The sequence below is a fragment of the Gallinula chloropus genome (genome assembly GCF_964237585.1).
Source record: "Gallinula chloropus genome assembly, chromosome: 19".
NCBI classification, from domain to species: domain Eukaryota; kingdom Metazoa; phylum Chordata; class Aves; order Gruiformes; family Rallidae; genus Gallinula; species Gallinula chloropus.
This window is the reverse complement of record NC_140104.1, coordinates 13,763,104-13,769,103: the sequence shown is the minus strand read 5'-3', so window position 1 is coordinate 13,769,103 and position 6,000 is coordinate 13,763,104.

The window sequence follows — 6,000 nt, the reverse complement described above, 5'->3', positions numbered from 1 at the left end:
GACTGGATCAGTCAATATAACCCCCTATATAAGAAGGAACAGGAGGATGATCAGGAAAATTACAGGCCTCATAGTTTGACTTCAGTCCCAGAGAAGCTGATGGAGCAGATCATCCTGAGCAGCATTATCCAGTTCATGAAGAACCCCCAGGTGATCAGGCCCAGTCACCTTGGGTTCATAAGGGCAGGTCCTGTTTGACCCACTGGATCTCCCTCTATGACAGGGTGACCTGCTTCTTGGACAAGGGAACGGCTCTGGATGTTGTCTACCTTGACTTTAGCAAGGCATTGGACACAGTTTTCCAGAACTTTCTCTTAGAGAAGCTCACTGCTTGTGGCTTGGAAACTGTGGTGCTTCAGCCCCAAACAATGGCTGAGCACCACATGCTGATCGCTCACTCACGGAGGAGAGACAGACAGAGCCTCTGTGGGTTGGGATAAGGACAGTTTAGAGACAAAAGCACTATAAAAGTGTGATAGCACAGAGAGTACCTTACAAACCCAACAATAACAGAGTGCTGCGCCATGCCACGACAACGACAACAACAACCACAACCACCACAACGACAACGACGACCACCACCCCCAGCCAGCCCCTTTTATGGGGAAGTGGTGTCAGGTGGTGTGGAAAACAGCCTGGGAAAACTCAGGTCACCTGTGCTGGCTTCTTGAGGAGGTGAACTGACTCCCGTGTTTCAACACCAGGCCCAGATCTTACATTTTCAGAGTATTTGGGAGGTTCATAACATCATTTTTGATTTAGACCATCTGCCATGGACCATCCATCATCAGTATAGAGCTACATATGTGGCCACTCTTCTCCTCTGGCAATGTCTAAAGCCAGCTGAGTGGCTTTCACCTCTGCAAACTGGCTGGATTTGCCTTCTGCACAGGCAGCTTCTGCAACGAGTCGTGTAGGACTCCATACAGCAGCTTTCCACCTCTGATGTTTACCAGCAATGCCACAGGACCCATCGGTGAACAGGGCATATTTTTTCTCATTTTCTGGCAGATCACTGTACAGTGAGGTCTCTTCAGCACGTGTCACCGTTCCTCTGGTGATATTCCACCTTCTTTGCCTTCTGGCCAGTCTGTGATCACTTCCAGGGTTCCTGGGTGATTGGGGTTTCCTATTCAAGCCTGCTGTGTGATAAGTGCAACCCACTTGCTTCACGTAGCATGAGTGGCATGTTGTGTAGAAGGGGCCTTCCCTTTGAACATCCAGCCCAGCACCAGCAGTCGGGGTGCCAGGAGGAGCTGGGCTTCAGTCCCAATCACTTCCTAAGTGGCTCAAACCCTTTCATGTGCTGCCAGTATTTCCTTTTCTGTTAGAGTGTCTGGATCCTCTGTAACCCCGACTCCAAAACCACAGAGGCTGACCTTGAGATTCCCCTGGTGCTTCCTGTCAGAGACTCCAGATAGGGCCATTCTCCCAGGCTGACCTGTAGAACACATTTTTTACATCTGGCCCAGTCTGGAAGGGCCCAAGGGCTACTACACGGACCATCTCCTGTGTGATCTCTTCAAAGGCTTCTCGCTGGGCCCCATTGGAAATCATTCTCTTACCAGGTTACACGGTAGAGAGGGCTGACAATGAGACTGTGGTTTGGGATATGCATTTTCCAGAAACCCACAGTGCCTAGGAAAGCTTGTGTCTCCTTTTTGTGGATGGGTGGAGACATAGCTGCTATTATACTGATAACATCCAATGGGATCTGATGACACCCATCCTGCTATTTTATTCCTAATAAGTGGATTCCTTAAGCAGGTCTCTTGCCCTTACTCTGTTTGATGGCAAAACCAGCTTAAGCAGAATTCAGATCATTTTCTTCCCTTTCTCAAAAAATTCCTCTGCTGTGTTGACCCATGCCATGACATCATCAATATACTGTACGTGCTCTGGGGCTTCATCCAGCTCTAATGCAGACTGGATCAGTCCATGGCAGATGGTGGGGCTGTGTTTCCAGCCCTGGGGCAGTCGATCTCAGGTGTACTGCATTCTCTTCCAACTGAAAGCAAACTGTGGCCTGTGTTCTGCTGCCAAAGGAGTCGAGAAAACCACATTTACAATGTCAGTTGTAGTGTAGCACTTGGCTGCTTTTGACTCCAGTTCATACTGGTGTTCCAGCAGGTCTGGCACTGCAGCACTCAGAGGCAGCGAGACCTCATTCAGGGCATGATAGTCCAGCGTCATCCTCCACTCTGCACTGGACTTCTGCACTGGCCAGGTTGGACTGTTGAAGGGTGAGCAGGTTCTACCAATCACTCCCTGACTCCCCAGTTGATGATCAGTTTCTGAATGGGAATCAGGGAGTCTCTGTTGGGTGTGGTATTGTTGCCTGTCCAACATCATGGTAGCAACTGGTACTCGTTGTTCTTCAACCTTTAGCAGCCTCACAACAGCAGGGTCTTCTGACAGCCCAGGCAGAAGAGACACTTGTTCAATGTCTTCTGTCTCTGAGGCAGCCAAAAGCCCACTGGTACCCTTTTGGGTCTTTGAAGTGCCCTCTCTGCAGGAAGTCTATGCCCAGTATGCATGGAGCTGCAGATCATCAGGATCACACTAAATCATCTCTCACATGGCTAATTCCTTCAGACAATGGATATCTCTCTCCATGGTCATCCACTGGTCTGGCCAATACACAGCATCTTCAATGAACTGGTACCTTGCCCTTACCCTTGATAGAAGTCACCTCCAAAGGCTGAGAGCTTGAGACTTCCTTCCAATTGCCTTGTTACTGCCTCCTTCTCTGGACAGGGATCCCAGCTGCTTGGCCTCCCTGCCTTCTCCCTGCTGTGTGCCCCATTGTCCCAGCATCGCAGTAGCCAGGTGATGATGTGCTCCCCTGGAAGGCAGCTGAAGTCTTTTCTTATGTCTCTCAGCTCAAGGACAGGAATCAGGTTACAACCTCTGGTATTGCCTCTTCAGGGCCTTGCAATGGTCCCAGTTCATCATCGACTTTCACAATGAGGACTGATTTCTCCATGTATTTCTTCTTCTGGATAGAGGTGACTGACAGTCGTACTGGTTGGCTGTCTGGATCAGCTCTGGGGTTGGCCTCTGAGGTTTGAGTACCCATGGTGCTTCTTGGGGAGACTGGAGGAGCTGCACTCTCTGAGTTATGGGTAGCTCCAGTGCCTGTTGTAAGGGTTCTTTCTGGCTCAGCTGTGGTGTTGGTTTCTGAGGCCTGGGCAGCCACAGTGCCTCTGGATCTGTTTTTCTTGTCTAGGTATTTTTCAATGCCCTCCCACACCCCATGCCACCCCTGACCCTTCAGTCCAGGGAAGACCTCTTGGCAATATTCTTGGAACAGTTGTTGGTTACACGTAGGTCCAGACAGACATTCAGGAGAGCGAGCAAGACACATATGCTGGTCTGAACATCCCAGGGATAGTCAACATTCTCAACAGATGCTGTAAAAAGCCTAAAGGGAAAAGGGGAGGAGATAGCACCCCTCACCTCATTCTCTACCGTTATCATAAACCTTCAGGCCCCACCTTGGGCTCCAAAAAGGTCTGTGGTGGTTCAGCTCCAACCAGTGGCTGAGCAACACATGCGGCTCACTCACTCCCACAGGAGAAACAGACAGAGCCTATTTGGGCTGGCCTAAGGACAGTTTACTGACCAAACCACCATGAAAGGTGAATAGCCCACAGTGAATTTCACTTATACCCAGTTATGACCCAGTAACTTCACAACACGATGACCAATTCGATGACTCGGCTGCACTTGCACTGCCCTGGAGGCACCAGGAGTGCCCCTCCCCAACAAGCCCCATTTTATGGGGGAATGATGTCAAGTGGTGTGGAAAACAGCCTGGGCTAACTCAGCTCACCTGTGCTGCCTGCCTGGGGAGGTTAACTCTTCTCTGGCAAGATCCAGGACAGATGGGATGAAATTGGGATGGGGGTGGGATTGGGATGATGTAGTCAAGGCACCCATCGATCAGGTGGCATGTCAATTTTCCAGGGTTGTTTGCCTGTGCAGCTGTAAAGTCACAGGCTGTAGGAGGTGATAACTGCTCTATGACCTGGCCAAATCCTTCCACAAACTCTGCCAGCCAGGGACTGGCTGCTGAGGGAGGAGGAAATGTTGGAGAGACTATAACACTGATCATTAAACTGTTGCCCAGAGGAGCAGCCAGGTAGAATCCCAGGAAGAGCCAGAAGTGCAAGAGCTGCAGGTCCCATGTGTCTGTAAAGGCCAGGAGGAGGAACTGGCTGATGTAACTGCTGTTGGACATGTGGTGCCTCTGGGTATGGACGGTCCTAACTGTGTCTTGTCAGTTGGCCAAAGGAATTCCCCACCAGGCTCAAAACTGCTGCTCCCAGGCACTGCCCTCTTTCACCATTGCTCCATTGGTCCTTGATCCCACTCATGTCTCTTGGACCACCTCTTGCCCTTTGGGTGACAACAGGGGTTGGTGTCTGAGCAACTCTCTCCTGGCCTCCACCCTCATTAATTCCCATGGGCACTGGGACCAGCAGCTGCCAGACAGCCATGCTCCTTAACCTCTCCAGGGGGACAGATAATCCTCCCGTCCCTGTCAGGGTGTTCTGTCTCATGCAGAGACAAGGAAAGGTGATTGTCCTGCCCAGCTCTGGTTTGATCAGGAGAAAGGACTCTGCTCGACAGAAGGATTTCTCCCCAGCTGAGGAAGGAAACATCAGTGAGAACTTCAAAGTCATTCTAAGTAGGTTCCCTGGACATTAAGGGTGGAGCCCAGAGGGAACCGAGGGTATGATGTCTTCACCTGCTGCTCTCCTGTGAGCTGGGCTGGGCTCCTGGGATGGACAGTAGGAGCTCAAGAAATATTGCAGCACTGCAGAGAGACAGCTCTGCCCAGGAGCAGCTCCTCTGCCAAGCACACAGGGCTGGGGACATTGCCTGTAGGCACCGAGGGGAGACCTGTGAGGCTGAGAGAGCTGATGGATGCTGAGAGATCACTGCAGGAGAAATCTCCACAGCACTCTGCCTGGTATGTCTGTGGGTGCAGGGCAATGCAGGTTCTGTTCCTGGAGGGATCTCCTAAAGCTGGGACGTGGGACTTTGTGTGGGGTCTTTCAGGAGGACAGGTTCTCTCTAGGACCAGAAAGTGCTGCCTGGAAGGGATGCCCTTCTGCCCCATCAGAGGGAGAGGGCAGGACAGCTGTCTTCTCCTGGGCATGGCTGCAGAGGCATGAAGCAGTGTGTGCACCCAGAGGTGCCCAGGGCTGTCCTTGTGAGCAGGGTCCCTGCGCCCTGGGGGCTGTGTGCTGGGGCAGGGACTCTGCTGCTGCCAGGGTCAGCACGCAGCCTGGCTTGTGGGCTTTCCCCAGGGATAGAAAAGGACCTGTGTGTTGAAGGAGTGACCAAGGAAGAGAAGCCTAAGGTCCTTCTGCAGTAAGACAGTGCTGCCTGGGTCAGCTTTGCTCTCAGCTCCAGCAGATCCTTGAGAAATTCCAAAGGGAATTTGAAGAACAACATCAAGGAAGCATTTTCTTGCCAGGCAGAGCCTTTGCTTTGACTTTTCCTCTCCTGTGGGCTGTGCTGACTGTGGTGTATCAGAACTAATTTCTCCCCTCAAGAATGTCCACATCAGAGGATCTCCCGAGCCCTGCACACACAGAGGTCCCCTGAGGCAGTGCCCTGATACTAGGAGGGGTCTGCAGTGCAAACCTGAGTGTAGGGCAGGTTGGATGAGGTCTGTGACCACAGAGCGGGAGGTGACATGGGCAAAGAGAAGCAGCTGCAGGGACAGCTCCAGGCAGTGGAGACGTTGGCTAGGAGGGAGAAACAAGGAGCTGCTCCCAGAAATGCCATGGGACTGGGGATATGAGACATCCCTGATATCCTCCACAGTGCAGACACTGATATCCTACAGGAACACCAGGGTGTGATCACAGAGCGTCCAGCACAGGGCAGCTGAGACCAGGGCTGATGGACAGAGCAGCTTTCCGCACTCTGCACTCAGGGGAAGGTTTCACTGGCACTGCAGCAGCAATGTCAGGCAGTTCTGAC